The sequence below is a fragment of the Hemicordylus capensis genome, chromosome 4 (assembly GCF_027244095.1).
Source record: "Hemicordylus capensis ecotype Gifberg chromosome 4, rHemCap1.1.pri, whole genome shotgun sequence".
NCBI lineage: Eukaryota > Metazoa > Chordata > Lepidosauria > Squamata > Cordylidae > Hemicordylus > Hemicordylus capensis.
The window spans coordinates 317,330,767-317,349,879 of NC_069660.1; positions in this window are offsets into that span (position 1 = coordinate 317,330,767).

The following is a 19,113-nucleotide window of genomic DNA, read 5'->3' on the forward strand; positions in this document are numbered from 1 at the left end:
TACCTAGGTGACTTTGTGCCAATCCCATGGTCAGATTAATCAACAATCAAATTTATTAATTTAAAAATGATTTTCACTTTCCTACCTTAAAATAAACTGTCTTTTGTTTTAAGGTATGCAAGTTAATGCTGACCACTCAAGACGGCGTCTGCACAACGCTGCTACAGGCTGCTGGGAACAGGAAACCTCCTGTTCCCAAGCAAGAAGCAGCCCCAGTGTGGCTTTTAAGAACAGACCACGGGGCTGCTTAATATGGACAGTGCCAGGCTGGGGCAGTGAGGGGTGTCGGACGAGCAATGGAGGGGCAGGTAAGGCCTGCCTCCCTCCTGTTGAAGTGACCATTCGCCCCGCCGAAATGATTCAGCTGGGGCATCTCAAAGCATTTTGGCACCTTGAAATAGAGGTGCCGAGATGCTTTGTGCACACCCCTACTCTCTGGGATCAAGAGTGGGCCCTTGTTTTGCTCTGCAGGAAAGCAGGGAGGGAGATTCACTACGGAAAAACCTTCTCTCTCTGCTGTGGAGGCAGACCAGTCCCCGAGAGCATTAGCTTCCTCTGGCAGCACATTCATCACTGTCCCCATAATAACCGTTGCAAACAAGAGCCTGCCTTTGCTGCTCAGTCGATGGGAAACGGCTCCTCGGTACTCAGCCTGATTACAAAGCTCTCTAATGAAAAGACAAAGGAAGGCAATCCTTGGCAATCAGAGGTTACGGCAAAGTAATTCATCACACAAGAGTGGCACACATGTGGGGTTCTGCAGAGAGCCGGTAGGCCAATGGCTGGCAACCGGGGGACCAGACTGAGACCATGCATGCCTCCATTCAGTCCACTGGTTCTGTTGCAGGCGTGGCAACATTCATTGCCACTGCCTTGTAGCATGCATTCATGGGGAGGGGAAGATGTTCCCTGGATGCAAGTGTTCTCGACCTTGGGTTCCGAGAGCCTGTTGAACTACAGCTCCCATCAGCCCCTGCCACAATGGCCAAAGGCTGGGGACTCAAGGCTGAGAACCTCTCTCTTGAAGCCATCACACCCACAGATGACTCAGAATAGCTGATTAGAGTGGGGTCAGGTTTTTAAGCATCCCTTTCTCTCCAGCACCTCTTTTTGCCACTGCTGGAAAGATGGAGCCTCCGAGCTGCCAGCCCAGATGTGGAAGCCCCACCCCCGGACACTGGAAGTGACTGACTCCCAGGGATATAGCCCCCACGGCTCCCTTTGGATGCTGCCACCTTGGGGTTTGCATAGGAACCTAGGAAGCTGCCTTATCCCAAGTCAGACCGCCAATTTGGTATTGCCGAGCCCATGGTTCCCAACAGGGAGTACTAGTACCATTAGGGGCACTTGCAGGGTTCCAAGGAGGCACTCAGAGCCCTCCTGCCTCCCTGTGCTATTTATTCCCCACCTGAGGATCACCAGCTTGAAGCCAATGTGTTCTCAGTGACGTGTCTGCTGCAGAAGGGGAGGGATAAGACCCTCCTTTCTGCTCTCGACCGTCTGGCTACATGCTGAAGCTCAGCATACCCGTCCCCTCCAAGTGACTTGGCAGGTTCCAGAAAAATTATGGGAGTACTCATGATGAGCAATTTAGTCTGGATGTAAACCGGTGACTGGAGTAGCCTGTCTCGTAATTGTAAGGCAAAGGAGATGCTCTTCCTGGGAGCGGAGCCAGGCCAGTGGTGGCCCATCTCCAGCCCCCTACGTCTGACATCAGACATGCAGCCCCATTTGGGAGTTAGAGCCAGGCCAGCATTTGCAGTGCGGCCAGGATCAGCTCTCCCTGCCTCTCCTGGCCATCTAACTCCCGAACAGGGCCGTGTGGCCCTGCTCGGGAGGTAAACCAGGCCCCTCCCCATGTCTGACATCAGACATGGGGTATCAGGGCTGCGAAGCACAACCCCTGAGGGGCAGTGGCCCGGGGTCTTTGAACCCGGTCGGCCAACGGTGCCTACGCCCTGGCTCTTCCACCGAGCTGCAGCCCCGTCCCCAGGGGCAAGAGTGCCACTCCCAATTTGTGCTGATTTTCCAGAACAATGCAAGTCTTCATTTTCCTTTCATTTTCCCTTGTAAGAAGAGGGAGACCAGGATTGCTCCTTATAAAAGAGGAGAGGAGTAGCCCAGGAGAGAGTCAAGGGGACCGGTCGAATATCTGCACTCATTTTATGGGTCTGGTTTGTTCACTGTGCGGTAGGGCCAGATCAGTTCTTTGTGTGATGTGTTAGCTTGTTATTGCTGTAGCATATCTGTCTATGGGGCCGTTCGGATGATCCCTTACTGGGATCAGAAAGGGGGTGCGCCACTGAGAGCATGCCTGTTGAGCAAGCATTTTTCCTCACAAGTAATGATTGCATGCATCTTACAGCGTTCGACTGCAAGGGTCAGAACCTTACATTATTTTGCATAAAATGTATCAAAATCAGTCCCCGGTTCCTACTTGTTACAGTTAGCGTCTCCACCGGAACAGAACGGAAGCATTAAAAAATAATTGACGGACCTGAACGGAACCTGTGTTTTTAATGATTCACCTCTCTGCTTCTTGGCTACCGTTGATCTAGCACAAACAATATGCTTATTCTCTTCCTGGATCCAGCAAAATGTGGGCAGCTATCTTCTAATTATTCCCAGTTATTCTCATGTCCCACCCGTCCTCCAAGAGGGTCAGAGCAGTATTTTATTCTCACAGCAAACCTGTGAGATCAGTTACAATAAGAGAGCACAAGTTGCCAGAGCCATTGAGTTTCATAGCTCAACAACTTCTGCTTAAATTTTCATAAGGGGATTTATTTATTTGTTCGTTTGTTTATTTATTTATTTATTTGTTTGTTTATTTAACATATTTGTATACCGCCCAAAATGCAAGTCTCTGGGTGGTTTATAACAAAACAATAAAAACATCAAATAAAAATGTTGAAACATTACAACAATTTAAAATTTAAAAAGTCAAAACTACTAAGAATCAAACAATGAAAACTGTATCTAATTAAAAGCCTGGGCGAACAAATGTGTCATGAGTGCCTTTTTAAAAGTTGCAAGAGCTGTCTCCAAATATCTGAGGGGCTGTCACATAAAGGAAGAAGGAGATGGCTTGTTCTGTGTTGCTCCTGAGGGCAGGATTGGAACCAAGGGGTTGGAATTACAAGGATGCAGATTCATGCTGGGCACGAGGAGGAACTTCTTAACTGAAAGAGCTGTTGGACAGCGGAACAGCCTGCCTCATGAAGTGGTTTAGAGGTTAGAGCTCTAACATGCTGTGATTCTACAATCTGCCGGATGGCTTGGAGTTCTAGCCACCCAGCATTAGAGCTCATTCTCCCCAGATCCAGTATTTTCCTCTGCAGACAAACACTATACTCACGAAATGCTGGAGGGTGTTGCTCTTGCTGTCCTGCTCCCATCCACCCATCCACGCAGGTACAATCAGGGCTGAAGAGGGCTATTAATTTTACTCCACTCCTCATTCTGAAACTCTCCAGTTCTGCTTCAAGGGGGCCTGCTTGGAACGCACGCTTGCTAATTTCAATACAAAAGAATCCGAGCAGCAGTGGCAGTTATTGGCTTCTATTTATTATTTATTTATTATTAAAAAATTTATACTGCCCTTCCAAAGGCTCAGGGTGGTCTGCATAGTGGTTTTCTAGTGGTTTGTTGTTGTTGTTGTTTGCCTTGTTGTGGCCTAGAAGGGCACATTTTGCCCCAATGCACATTCATACCAACCCAAAAGCCTTTAATATTCCTGCTCGTGAAGCAAATCTATCATTGATCCCTAAGGCGAGAACTCTCCATAAACCAAATGACGCCATACCTGGTTATTTGGACCCATTTTCACCTACTTGTTTCCCCTCCCTCAACTGTACTCTTTTTTATCTTTATCTTTTTTATCTTTGTGTGCATCGCCAGTTGAAAATTTCAAGGCTCACCCTGCCGTAATGTCAGGCCACTGCTTGGAGGTCATGCTTTTAAAGCACTATGCAGAGTCTTGTCAGTATCCAAGGGTCAGTCCCTGCTGGCCAGCAGCCAATCTACAAGTGAGCAAACATGTGCAGTGCACGGGGGCCACTAGTGGGCTACTGGCCCACTGCTCCCCACTGGGGGAGCCACATGCAAAATTCTGACTTAAATAAGATAATTTCCCCATGGGGATCAATGGGGAACTGGAAAAAAAATTAATAAATCCGGAACGGCTTTATTAGAGCACTTGTTACACCACTGCTGACAACATAACAATTTAGCACTGAACTGTATGATGTGAAAAAGCACCAAAAGGAAACAATCAGTCTGACGTTCATTTCCAGTGGGTGCTGTGTTGTGCCGCTGCATTTCAGGAGAGCTGGTCTTGTGGCAGCAAGCATGACATGCCCCCTTTGCCAAGCAGGGTCCACCCTGGTTGCATATGAATGGGAGACTGTAGCACTGTAAGATATTCCCGTCTGGGGTGGGGGCGCACTGAGAAGAGCATCTGCCTGCTTGCATGCAGAAGGTCCCAAGTTCCCTCCCCGGCAGCATCTCCAAGACAGGGCTGGGAGAGACTCCTGCCTGCAACCTTGGAGAAGCTGCTGCCAGTCTGGGTAGACAATTCAGAACTAGATGGACCAAAGGTCTGACTCGGCAGAAGGCAGCTTCCTGTGTTCCTATGTTCATATTCACAGAGCAGCCATGTCACACTGGTGGTGCTTACATATACGCAGGGGTGCAGGCTGGGCTCCAGCCACCTGTGTTCCTTTGCGCATTATGCCAGTCATCATTTAGTTATTTATTTATTTATTATTTATTCAATTTTTATACCGCCCTTCCAAAATGGCCCAGGGCGGTTTACAATTAAAACAGAAACCATTAAAACCAATAACAATTAAAATAGAAATATAAATATAACAATTAAAACATCTTAAAAGCAATTAAACTATCAGAACAATTAAAACCCTGAAAACCAGGTTAGCACTAAAACAATTAAAACTAATTAAAAACCCTGAAAGGCCAGGCCAAACAGATGGGTTTTAAGGGCTCTCGTAAAGAGTTAAGATTGTGAATTTCTGCTGGGCGTGCATTCCACAGCCCGGGAGCAGCTACAGAGAAGGCCCGCCTCTGCGTCACCACCAAATGAACCAGTGGTAACTGGAGACGGACCTCCTCAGATGACCGTAACATGCAGTGGGGATCATGTAGAAGAAAGCTCTCTCTAAGCGCTGTCATAAGAATGAGAGAACTCCCCCTATTTCAGAGATTCGTAAACTTTTTTCTTTTTTACACCAACATTTAATATCAAATACAGCACATCTTTTATTCTTCTTGAATTTTAATTTCAATACTTGCGGATCTGTAGGGTCTGTTGGTGCAAAAAAGAAAAAAAAGGTTTAGAATCTCTGAAATAGGGGGGGTTCTCTCATTCTTATGACAGCAGCTACCTTGCATAACTGGTCTGGTCTAATGTGTCTTTCCTTACAGTGCCTTTCCGTCCCCAGCTTAGAGGACCAGCCTACAATGGCTTACCTGTGTGTATTCACATGGAGGAGGCAGTGTTGGACTGCGACTAGGAAACATCTGTCTCTGCTAAACAATTACAGAACTCTCTAAAGCACTGGAAATATAATTAATGTGGTTTAGAATGTAGTGCTTGTTGGGAGGCGGACACACACCTCCCAGCACCTCCGTCTCGGAAACAAACAGATTCCAGCCATCAATGGGAACACATCATTAGTTCCAGAGTAGATGTTGCCATTCAATACGATGCTGCTTATTGTGGCACAGCAGAGAAAGGGCAATTTGATTACATATGAAAATGACGTGTGAAAGAAAGCCAGCAGCTGTTATGGAAACTGTGGAGAGGGTGAACTTCCTCCTTTGTCACTTCCATGCCTCCTGCAGGACCAAAAAACTAAACAACATTGTGATTGGGCGGCAGGATGGCGGGGGGGGGGTGCATTGTCTCTCCGCTTTTTCAGCACAAGCCTATTGGAGCTGGAGATGGTTGTCCAGAGGTCTCACAATTAAAACTTGCAAAAGGCTTGAAGCCTGCTCCACACATAGCAACTATCCAGTGCCATAGATGCAGGGCAGATTGGTAGCTGTGGGCCATTGTTTAAATGTTGGCACCAAAGGTGGGCCTGTGGGATGCTAGCATCTGGTGGGCTACGGTGGGGAACAGGATGCTGGAGTAGATAGGCCTTGGACCTAATCCAGCAACAGGGCTGTTCGTATGTTAGGTCCAATTAGGGAGAATTTTCCCTTTCAATTGACGGGAGTCAAAGCTTCTTTCGCTCCCTGGTGGAGAAGCTTGGTGTGCCTCCTGGTATGCATTTGAATGGGACTTCCTGGGCATCTGGTATTTTCTTACCTGGATCCAAAAGGTCACAGAACTTAACTGAGCCCTTTTCATCCCTAAGTGGGGCTTATGGGCTACCAGAGCCCCACCCCACACACAGGAAGTTGGGGGGGGGTTGAATGGTGCAATGCTTTGGGCTGCTAATACTGTTATTTAACACATTTTAATATTGCCTAACAAAAATATCTTTAGGAAGTTTTTTTCTGGGGGGGGGGACCCAGACAAGTTAATATACCAACATTAAAGCAGAGCAAATAAAAACAAAGTATTTTTTTTTATTTTTTTATTTAACATATTTCTATACTGCCCCAAACTTGCATCTCTGAAAATTTGAAACCTCTTCAGAGAATGAGCTTCTCTGAATGGTGGATGGCCTGACTCATGACCCTCCCTATTGCATGTAGAGACCCATGACTGATCCACCTCTTCAGAGAAGTCTTTGGGGAACACCACATCAGATTCCATGGCTTGTGGATTCAGGGGCTGTTAGAGCTATTACTGATTCGATTATCCTGGCTTAGGAGCAAGTCACTAAGTGTCATGGGCATGCTATCGGACTCCGAGGATGAGGAGGAGACAGGCAGTGTGACAGCGGAGGAGGGAGTGCAGCAACCTCAAAGGCAAGATGTGCAGAGGTAAGCAGGACCGACTCATAGGACGTTGAAAAAGAAACAGAGTCTAGTATGACAGACTCCTGGGGAGGATGCGCAGCCAATCTCAGCTGTAGAGAGGTGTCAGTCGAAGAGACAGGAGGAGAAAAGGAGACGCATATGCAGAACAGCTCGACTAACAAGTAGAGCTGCTGAGTCAGGGACCCACGATTGAAAGCACATGGCTTCAGCCTATTTAAGACAGCTTCGCCTCAGCCACATTGCTTGTAGCAACGTCGTATTTTGGTGAGCTACCCAGCTGTGTTTCTGCTTGTTTTGACAGTGCTTTGACTCCGGACCATTTGGACTCTGTTTGTGGAATTCGACTTGGACTTGGTTTGACCAACTGGATATTGTAACGACTTGGACTGGCTTCGGTTTGGAAATTGCTTACTGCTTGGCTCCTTTTGACCCTTTGCCAACTTCATGCTCTGTTTGCTGATATATAGCTCTTGATTAGCCTGACAGGTTTACGACACTAAGATGACGGTCTAGAGGGCTAGGAAACACCTCCATCTCCAACATCAAGAGGAAAACAACTTCAAGGTGACATCCGGCATATTTCCTTTAGTGGCTGGTGACACTCAAGGGAATTCTGGGTTCGTTCTGAATTCTGAGCAGAGGCCAAGCCATCCATCGGGTTCAAGCTTTTATTGACCACAACATGTTGGGTGTCTCTCTTCCAAGAGCACTCACTGAGGCTTTTGGCAAGAGTCTTTTATACTGTTTACATACAGGCTATAGGGTTGAGTACAGAGCCTATCAGAGGCCAAAGTTTCATGGTATACACAAATCATACTAGTACAAGCAGAATAAAGCTTAGCCATTGGCAGACAAGGTGAACAAATTACAAGGTAGAAACCAGCAGTAATGCACCAAGCAGCTTTAGCTGTGCTTATGCCTAGTCAGGCAAGGCAAGCTGTGGTCGACAGGTGTCTATCTCTACTCAGGCGGGGCAGAGTATTGTTTCCAAGAAAAGGGCCCTGTAACAGCAGGGTGCAGAAACTTGTGAATTTTAGGACGTATGTAGGTAACACAACTAGATGAAAGGGGACAGTGGAATTTTCGTTCATCAGGGGCAAATGATATTCCTGCAATTCTTTGTACTACATCCAGAGGTGCTCATACCCCTGGACTTCATGGCCAAAGTCCAGGGCCTCCACACACCCCAAATCTTCTTTAGTCTGTCTTGAGTGGTGTAGTCTCTGTTCCTCCAGCCCACACTGCACAGGGCAGCCGAGTGTGATTGTGACCTGCATCAAGTGCTTTAGAGACATTGGGGGGAGTGGGGAAAGAAATGTGTGGGATGGGAATGTGCTAAGGTATGTGTAGAAATGTTTCTGCTAATGCGTATTTGCATAAATATACCTGTTTTATATTCTTACATTCCCAAGTAGTTCAGTTGCTGCCTGTGCCCTCAAGAACCCACGTGTTAAAAATACTGTGTATGTCAGTGTGTGTGTGCGTGTGTGTAAGGGAATGATGCTTAACATCCGGGGTGGGGTGGGGATCCAAAGGCCTTTAGGTCCAGGCTCCAAAATTACCTAGGTATACCTCTGACTACATCAGGGGCTGCTGCCAAGGACCCAGCTGACTTTCTGGACTGACTATGAGGAATTTACATTCAGTGGAGATGAGGGGCTCAGAAGCGCCCAACTGCATGTAGCTGATGAATCATGGCAGTAAGGGCAATATGCGGTCTAGAAGATGCCCTGTGCCTAAGCGCTGAAATCTGCCTTTGAGGGGCTCACAGACCCAGGACCGATGAGGTGCCAAAGGGGCTGTTTATTTTTATGCTGATCATGCAAATCATGCACCCCAAGGCCTCAGTAATCTGCACACCAAGAGGCCCTGCTCCAGCAGCTGTTTTGCAGCACCCTTTTTGCTCGTAGCCAGGTGTGCCAAGGGTGCTATAAAGCATTTCCAACTTCAGCAAAGGGAAGGAAATGTGTTCACTCCGAGCAACCCGGCATCACCCATCTGCTCGGCGGAAAACTAACCATCACTGAGGGAACCACTAAGGTCTGCGGTATTTGCAATGGAACTAAAAACAACCATTGTGGCTTAATTAAGCTGTTAAATACTCACCATTTGTAAAATAATAAAAAAAAACCCAATAAAACTGAGCATTATGAATGGTACTGGCAATGAGAACATGGCTTTCCTTCTGAAAGAGGCAAAAGACACAAGGCATGAAAAATATTTCACGTTTGAAAAGCATAACCGTATAACTCCGGCTTGTCAGCCAGGGGCCTCCCCAAAGAGTAATGCCAAGCGTTACCCAGCTCATGCTCTGACAGATCTGTGATTATTGCTAATGGAAGGTTTCTAAAAATTCTCTTTAAAACATCTGTCAGCATAAACCTCGGGTGTTCTGAATTGCCAGTTTTGTCAGGGCTAATCCATATGTTCGTGGGGCATGTGGTGCAGTCCTCCTGAGCAAGTGGACCATCTCGGAAGGCAGATAACGGAGGTCGCTTCCTTGAAAGTGCCACATACTGAAATCTCCCTGCTTGTGGAGTGGAAATAAGAGATCACCTCATTTCTTCTTCACAGCATTCTTCTAGTGCTGATTAGTCTATAATGTGGTTTCAGCACAATCAAGAAAACAAAGACATGAGCCTGATTATCCAAAAAAATTGTATCTTCCTTTTTCATGTCCAAAGCAACCCAAAGCAGCTAGCAGATAACATTAAAACATCCAAGCAAAACAAGACAAAACAGCAAAACTAAATACTGCAATAAAGCAGCCAAGTAATATCATAAACAATAAAAGCAGTGGGGAAACACAGTAAATAAAACCTAGCCAACAAGTACAAAGCATATTAGATCAAAAGAGAGCAAGGTCAGCTTGACTGAAAGACTCTTTGAAAACAGCGCATAGTGGCTTGACAGCTGCAAGTGCATAGGGCTCACCCTAGGAGGCAGTTCTGGGGAGGGCATTTCACAAAGTTGGGGCTGCTGCTGAAAAGGCCCTGACACTAAGACACACCTGCCAAACCTGTTAACGGCAGCAACTGGAGGATTACTTCTAATGTTGCACGGAGTCCATAGGGTGGCACATATGAGAGGAAGTTAGGAACATAGGAACATAGGAAGCTGCCATATACTGAGTCTGACCATTGGTCCATCTGCTCCGTATTGACTACCCAGACTGGCAGCAGCTTCACCAAGGCTGCAGGCAGGAATCTCTCTTAGCCCTATCTTGGAGATGCAGCCAGGGAGGGAACCTGGAACCTTCTACTCTTCCCAGAGCGGCTCCATCCCCTAAGGGGAATATCTTACAGTGCTCACACATCAAGCCTCCCATTCGTATGCAACCAGGGTGGACCCTGCTTAGCTAAGGGGACATGTCATGCTGGCTACCACAAGACCAGCTGACATCCAGACTAACAAAGCATTTGCACAAACATATTGCTCTAGTGCAAAGCTGTTGTGCTAGTTAGTTGTGCTAAATCTGAAGCTTACATGCATTGCTCTACACAAACATGTTTGTGCATGTGTGTGCAAATATGCGCACAACCCTTGGAGTGCCTCTTGCTGGTAAAGCTCTTCCTCTGATTACATTGCAAGGGTCATTTGTGCAAGAGCGCAATTTGGGGATTTTGTGGGTGAGCACTTTTGTTCATTGCATAAGCAGTGAGTCCAGATGTCAGCCACTGATTCTTAAGATACTCAAGTCTCATTTACCAGATGCTTGAGAGAAAAACCCAGAGATGTCCATCATTTCTCATTCATACCTTGCTTGTGAGTTCCCAGAGGTATCAGGGTGGCCTCTATTGGAAACAGAATCCTGAAAGAGATGGACATTGTTCTGATCCAGCAGGACAGTTCTTTTATTTCTGAAAATGGCCTCCAAGATATAAATATGTGTCTTTGACTCTCTGCTCTGCTTATTAAAACTGTCCTGGCTGATTGGACCACAACAGATTAATCAGCTAAAGACTTCTGTTGATTCATCTGCTGACTGCAGTTTGCAATCCTATTGTGAGATTCCGTACAGCTTATTGGTGGGAATAGTCTATATCATAAGAACATACAATAGATCAGAAGAAATGGAAAGAATGTTCTGATGCTTCACAAAGCATGCAGTGCTTTTGAGTGGAATTCATTGGCTTGACAGCATCTTCGTGCATTTGATAGGGGCTTGCTAATTTGGGCCAAGAGGCATCTTCTAAAATGGTGGCTGTCTTATATTAGCAGGGGGAAAGCAGTTCTGTCTCTATACAACCCACCATGGCACAATGTCTCTCTCAGTGGCTGTGGCTGATGTCTCCCTTATGTTACTCTTCATTTCCAGCCTTTTGCTATGTAAACCACTTTAAGAATTTTTTTTGTTGAACAAGCAGTTGTATATAATTATATTATTATTATGTTATTTACACCAGATGTCTACCAGATGTTATTGACTGGATTTGGGACTTTAATTATTGGGCCCTTTCCAAGGGTCTAGGATAACTAAAGAAAAATGAAAGAGAGTGTCGTAGTATTTGTGCTGTCCCGAGTAGTGTGGCCTTCTGTAGTTGATGTGTTGTAATTTTATCGATGCCCAGGATGTTGAGATGGTGTTCAAGTTCTTTTGGTACTGCACCAAGGGCACCCACAACTATTGGCACCACTATTGTTTTCTTTTTCCAGAGCCGCTCAATTTCAGTCTGAAGGTACTTGTATTTAGTTATTTTCTCCAATTGTTTTTTGTCGACTTGTCTAACCCCTGGGATTGCAATATCAATTATCAGAACCCAATTCTTCTCAATGACTGTCAGATCTGGCATATTGTGTGCTAAATGCCTATCAGTTTGTATCTGAAAATCCCCAAGGATTTTTGCATCCTCATTTGCTGTGACCTTCTCAATCGAATGATTCCACCAATTCTTGCTTGCTGGCAATTTGTAATTCTTGCAAAAGTTCCAGTGGATCATCGCAGCAACTTTATTGTGTCTTTCCTTATAATCAGCCACAACCGAAGGTTCTAGGCAGCCTGTGGTCAGAACCATAGGCTGCTGGCCCTAGAACTGGAGTTGAGGGAGGAACTTCCTCCCTCAACGCTGACCTAATTGGTTGTGAGGGCTTTCGTTCTGTCAAGGACAAGCTCCCCCACCTCTCTGCAGTCTCGCTGACTGCAGAGAGACAGCTCTCTCTCCATCCAAATTCAGACGGGAGAGTGGGTGGAGTGGGGCACAGAACTGCAGGTCCATTGGACCCACAATTCTAAATTAGATGCAAATGCAGCCATTGTTCTTCTAGACTGTGTGCCCTTTGGGGACAAGGAACCATCTTACTATTTTTGTTGTTGTTTGAACTTTGGTTGAAAAGCAGTATATAAATATTTGTCATCGTCATAGTGGAACGCAGAGAAGTGCCTACCCCGCAAATCTTAGATTCATACAGGAGGAGGAGATGGTACTTCAAGAATCCCAGACCCAAAGTATTCGCTGTCCTGAACTAAAAGAATATATACCATCTTGCCATTTTCACTAGCAGAAGATAGACAGTGCTCCCTGGTGTGGAATCAGGGATATTGCAAGGATGTTCCTCTTTTCCTCTGTGATATGTTGGAAGATCTGCAGTTGCTTCTTATGTGGATTAAAAGATATTCAAAAGGTAAAGGTGGAATAAAAGAGTAAAACGAACAAGTCCAGTCACCCTGCTCAGACAATGGATATTTATTTATTATTTACTTTTTTCAAATATTTGAATCCTACCACTCCAGCACAATGCTGCTCAGGGTGGGTCACAAAAATAATGAACATAAAAATAAGAGCAAGCAAGCAGCAGAGCAGTCTAAATAAAACTGAGCTATAACTGGAACCCAATTAAAACCAACTTTGAAACCAAGTGGATACAAACCGCCCTGAGCCATTTTGGAAGGGCGGTATACAAATCAAATCAACTCAAATCAAATAAATAAACAAACAGCAGACAAAAACACTAAAAAGCCTCTCGAAGGGTAAAGGTCTTTAAATACTTTTTAAAACCCCACAGAGAGGCTGCTGGGCAAGCTCCTCTGGTGGGGCAATTCCAATGCCGAGGCGCCACAACCTAAAAGGCCCTGTCCCTAATCCTCGCCAACCAAAACTGAGTCAGAATCATTCTGCCTGTTACACAGAATGGGAGGCCCTGCAGATTCATACAGGTAAATTTGTCTTACAAATATAGGGCTTAAAGCATATTGGGCTTTAAAAGTCACAAGCAACACTTTGAATCTAGCCTGGAAGTGAACGGGCAACCAGTGAAGCTGCCACAGGATGGTATAATACTAGTGAAGTGAGCATTATTATTATTTATTTACTTACTTATTTATTTATTTTTACATTTTATAGCCCGCTCTTCCTCCAAGGAGCCCAGAGCGGTGTACTACATACTTAAGTTTCCCTTCACAACAACCCTGTGAGGTAGGTTAGGCTGAGAGAGACGTGACTGGCCCAGAGTCACCCAGCAAGTCTCATGGCTGAATGGCTGAATGGAGATTTGAACTCGGGTCTCCCCGGTCCTAGTCCAGCACTCTAACCACTACACCACGCTGGCTCACAAGCATCCATGAGCATCCTTGTGGCAGCATTCTGGACTAGCTGAAGCTTCTGAAGCATCTTCAAGACATACACACAGAGATATACACATTGTGTCTCAGTAGCAGCCACTACCCAAACATCAGGCGCTCTAATGGTTCTCCCAATTAAAAGGAGGAGGACTGTATTACCAGAGCTGTCATGGAGAAGGACTCAAATTATACTTTCCTGACAGGTTTCTTATTAAAAGAAGGAAAAAAGGCAAGATTCTTGCCAGGCAGATTATAAGCCAAAATGACTGTCAGGTTTTCAACAAGCTGTACCAGACAAGATAAAATGTTGTTTTATTTGTACGGCTTTGGTGTTTGTGCATGTGTGAGAGAGACGGGGGGCGGGGGGAACAAACAGATGCTAAAAATAAGTTCAGAACTGTATACAGTCATAACTGTGATGTGCAAGCAAAAATGTCTGCGTTAAATTGAGGCAGAGGCAAAAGTTCTCCATGGAGAATGTTCAGCTCAGATTTGGGAAGTGGGGGCCCCGAGAAATGATCCCTCCCAGCTCATTTCATTTTACTGCTACCACCCGTTTTGTGGTGGTGAGCTCAGTGCTTTGCTTGGCAGTGTTCATGGTTGCGTTCAGGTTGTGGTTAGGCAATCGTGGCATTTGGAGTGTTTGGGCCTTCAGGATAGGACGGGGAGTCTGTTGGTGCACTGACCACCTTGCCGCACCTTGGTCTCCCTACCTGAGCTGGCAGGGATGGTCTGAGAAGTGGCATTGTGCTCCCCTAGGCTCATTGTCTTGGGGGAGTTCCATGTTCACACTAAGGCCCCCCTTGTAGGAGTCGTTCGTGTTTTCATGGCTGCAATGATGGCCGTGCCCCTATCTCCACTGGTATTGGGCTGGATCTGGACATATGCTGGATCTGGTTTTTTCAACTGGAAAATAAATAATCTGGAGAATAAATACTCTGGAGGTGAGGGATAGAACTCCTTTGTCATGGACTAATTATCATCTGGTGGAATAACTACTCCAACCAGCCTTTGCTGGGGTGGTGGACCATTTAGAACGGTCCATCCTTGGAGATTCATGGATCCCCTCAGTTTCCACACAGCCCATGGGGAGTTTCCACTGTTGAGTACTAATGACTCTTTCAAGCCCTGGTGGACCCCTGGAATGTGGAAACAGCCTGGGCTATGGACACGGTTGCTCCAAGCTCTCTGCCTCAGTTAAGGCCATTCAGCATCTTGGTTTCCCTTGTATCTTAGAGCAATGGAACCACTCAGATGATAGCTAGAGCCACATTGGAGAAAGACCTGTAATGAATCTGACCGAACATGAACTAGAGTCTATTCACCGTGGCAGTGACTAGAGGCTTCTTTCCTCTGCTTCCATTGTATCTGCTCAGTGTTTCATGGGGCAAATTGATTGCTTCACACATTTCTCCTTGTAATGGGAGAGGAACCATCACCAGCCCACTATGACCCATTTGCATGTCACTTGCATCCCTGCCAACTTGGACTCCATGGTTTAGGAACTTCCAGGAGACTTGCCTTAGACACTGTCTGGTCCTGCTACTATGTACTTGTTTCAGTTAGTGCAGTCAGAGGAAGTGGATAGGCTCCCTGGCCCCATCCAGGCAATATCATACACTCTAGACCCTTGCTCTTCATGGCTTATAAAATCTGCCACTGCCAGGGAAGGAACAGGTGGGAGGTAATTATTAATGCTTTTATAAGGGAAGGAGGACAAGATAGCACCGGGCCTTAAGGGGGTGTGTGGCAAGCCTGCAAATGGCCTCCCTTGATTCCTCCAACCTAGATAATATAGAACTGTTTTAACCCTTTTAGGGCAAGGTGCCAGAGCAGCAGCCTATGTATTATCTCCGTTGGGACCATATTATGTCCAAGAGCTGCACTGGCTACCAATTTGTTTCTGGGTACAGTTCTAGGTGCTGGTTAAAACCTTTAAATGTATTGACAGTTTGGGCCCTGGGTATCCGAAGGATCACCTGCTCATGAATGTTGTTGCCCACCTGACAAGTTCATAAGAGGAGGCTCTGCTCTGTGTGCTGACACTGAGAGAGACTTAATTGTCATGCATGTGGAACAGGGCCTTCTCGGTTATTGCCCCCCGGCTTTGGTACATTCTCCTGGTGGACATGCACCCTTCAGCTTCCCTCACTGCTTTGAGAGGGCAGGTAAAGACCCAACTGTTCACTCAGGCCTTGGACCTTGGTACACTTTTCTTTTTGGTGCTGCTTCTGTGGTTGGATTTTATTGTTATTGGTTGTGTGTTTGGTTTTTTAAAAAAAAAAAATTATTGACAATTGCCTTGAAATACATTTATTATGAAAAGCATGCATACATCCTAGGCTTGGCAGCCCAAGGATCTGACTAGTGGAAGAAGGCGGCTTCCCATACATAGTACTCAGAAGGACACTGTCCCCATACAACAAGGTCGCATTGAACTATCCAGATGCATAACTGTTGCTAGACCTCATCTCCTCTTCCATGAGCCAATAGCTACCACCCTGTCTTGAGGGCTGCTCCCATATAGGGCAAAAACAGAGAGATCTATTCTTCACAGATCTGCCTATTATTTCTTGAAGTCCACAATCTCATAAGTCACTGGAGATCATCACTTCTTGTGCCCTGAACAACCTCCTAAGCTCTAGTGCCTCAAAGGAGTAACCAGCACTGTGGCCTTTCCAAGGCCAGGACTAGAACCAATGGGTTGAAATTACAAGGAAGCAAAATTGGATTAGGTACCATAAAAAATTTCCTAACTGTAAGAACTGTTTGACAGTGGAACAGCTTAGGAACATAGGAAGCTCCCATATACCGAGTCAGACCATTGGTCCATCTAGCTCAGCCTTGTCTACATAGGCTGGTGGCAGCTTCTCCAAGGTTGCAGGCAGGAATTTCTCTCAGCTCTATCTTGGAGATGTAAGGGAGGTAACTTGGAACCTTAGATGCTCTGCCTAGAGCTGCCACATCCCCTAAGGGGAGTATCTTACAGTGCTCACACTTCTAGTCTCTCATTCATATGCAACCAGGGTGGACCCTGCTTAGCAAAGGGGACAAGTCAAGCTTGCTACCACAAGACCAGCTCTCCTCCATGCAGTGGAGCTGGCCTCATGCAGCTTGCCTCATATAGTGGTGGGCAGTGTTCCCTCTAAGGCATGCACATGTGTGCATGCTCACAGGTTTTTTTGATGTCCACTCAGTTAATTTTAGATCCCGCTCAGGTCGAATCAGAAAGACCCCACTCTGAGTGCATGTGCGCGCACACTGCCTTGATCCTGCCACCCAGAACAAAACTCATTCCACACACAGATGAAATAGATTAGAAAGAACACTGGTGATGGGCTCTCCTTTGCTGGAGATTTGCAAACAAAAGCTGGTCAGGCATTGCCAAGGAACCTGTAGCAGTTGCCTGAACTGAGCAGAAGTTGGACTAGAAGACCTCCAGGGTCACCTTCCAACTCTAAATGACTCGGATTCTATCAAAGTATTTCTACCATGGTTGCAACCGTTGCCTCTAGTGCCAGCTCCCTCTAATATATCCAAAGCGCCACTTCCTAGGCAGGGGTTCTGCAATCACCTGACACACCTCCTGCTTGGCCCACATCCCACTTCCAAGGATTATTTCAGGGAGCACCTGCAAATCTTCAAGGCAGATTGTGTGTGTATGTGTGTGTGTAGTTAAGTTTTATCAATGTATTTAATATAAATATTTTGCCTTCCAGGGCAGTTTATCCAAAGCGATCTGGAGTTCCCCAGAGTCCCTGACTCTGCTGTTCTGACGTGCCACTGTTCTGGATATAATGAGGAATTGCACAGCCAGAAGGCAAGACATGCCGGGGAGGAGGCCAGAAATCAACGTGAGCTCTAAAGCCCTGCCTTTGCCATTACCGGCTGTCCTGTGGGTCACACACAGCAACTTGCTGATTCTCCCCCCTGCTAGGCTACCAATGTCACCTCCTGGTTTGTTTGAACAACGGGAAATGAATGGAGAGCCAGTCCCCTTCCTGACCTTTTGATATCACAGCAGAAGCATAATTAAAATTAACTCTGGAGTCCGCCGGCTTCTCCCTAGAGGGCGGCACAAGGCATACGGACTGTCTGTCAAACTGTCAGAGAGACTCCCTAGCCAATTCCACCTTTGCAATCTTGGACTTCAGTGGCTCTTGGAAACTTGTGGCTCATTAGAAGTGAAGGGAGGTCAAGGGGAATGCTGGGAAAGGGAGAGAGAAAGCATAGAAACTCCAGGTGGTTAAGTGACATCCATGGTGCGCTAAAATTACATGTTGCTGCTTCTTTTCTATACAACGGAGCATTCGGAAAGGGACCTTGAGTGTCCTCTACGAGTTATATAGCATTTTTCACCTTTGAAATGCTTTGAAATGGTGGGCACTGGGCAGAACTGCCTTTGGCTGGCTCAGACCATTGCTCATCTGGTCCAGAGGTTGGCAAACATGGGTTAGGGCTGCAACTTCCTTATACCCATCCAAAATGGCCTTTGTGGCTAGGAGTGATGGTAGTTGTAGTCCAACAACATCAAGGGGCCGAAGGATGGAAACTCCTAATCTTCTCTTCTCTTCTCTTCTCTTCTCTTCTCTTCTCTTCTCTTCTCTTCTCAGTATTGTAGTGAATTTGAGGTTGTTGTTATGAATAAAAGCATGCCTCCCCTTATATTAGGCAGATCACTGGCTAATGAGAGGCTAGTGGATTTTCCTGAATGTACTATTAATGGCCTGTCATATCCTGGTGGGCGGAGGACTCCACAAAGACTCTTGTAAGGAACACATTTCCTTCACCTGATGGGAGAGGACGATGGCAGAGTGTGAGATTACTTGTCCTCCTCCCCTTGGCCCCTCATGCCGGGTGTCCCTTTGGTGTCCGCTGAAAAGCAATTTCTGGCTGGCAGTGAGGCAGAAACAGGCTGAGTTTTGGAGAGGCTAGACAAGCTGGACAGAGTACTAAAACACATTAAGGAGCAGGTCTGTCTCTGTGGGGACTGATGTAGCCTGTTGCTGACTTGTAGGAATGTGCTGCTATTCCATCTCCATCAAGTGCTCAGCTTGTATACAGTACAAGTATACATGCTATTCATGGTTCCACGTATCCGTGGGGTGTCTAAGAGATACCTGCTTCAAGTATCCACACATACAAAAGGGTTAAAACCTATGTATCTACAGTTCCTAGAGGACCGCAAGTGACAACAGAGATTTCATCTGCCTGCCATTTTGTCTTCAGGGGTCAAGGAGGAGACAAGAGGAGCCATTATATGGCTCATTTCATTTTAAAAATGGACTTTTCCCCATGATTTCTTACAGTTTTGGGGGGCAGTGAGTCCTTTTGGGGGCATTCCTGGGCACATGGGAGGATTCCTGAACAAATGGAGATGCTGTGGAGCATGCCAAAGTAAGGTTTTTTGCTGGGCTTTTTGCCATTTTCAGCCTGGAACTTAACCCCCCTTTCCCCATTGGAATAATGCCTCATTACTCACAGTTCTGTTACTCATAGTAGTAGGCAAGGAACGGAACTCCCACGAGTTACGCAACTATTGCTTGTTACTCATCCAGTAGTCTTTCCTCCAAATGAAACCAGATCCAGACTAGAGCTGCACT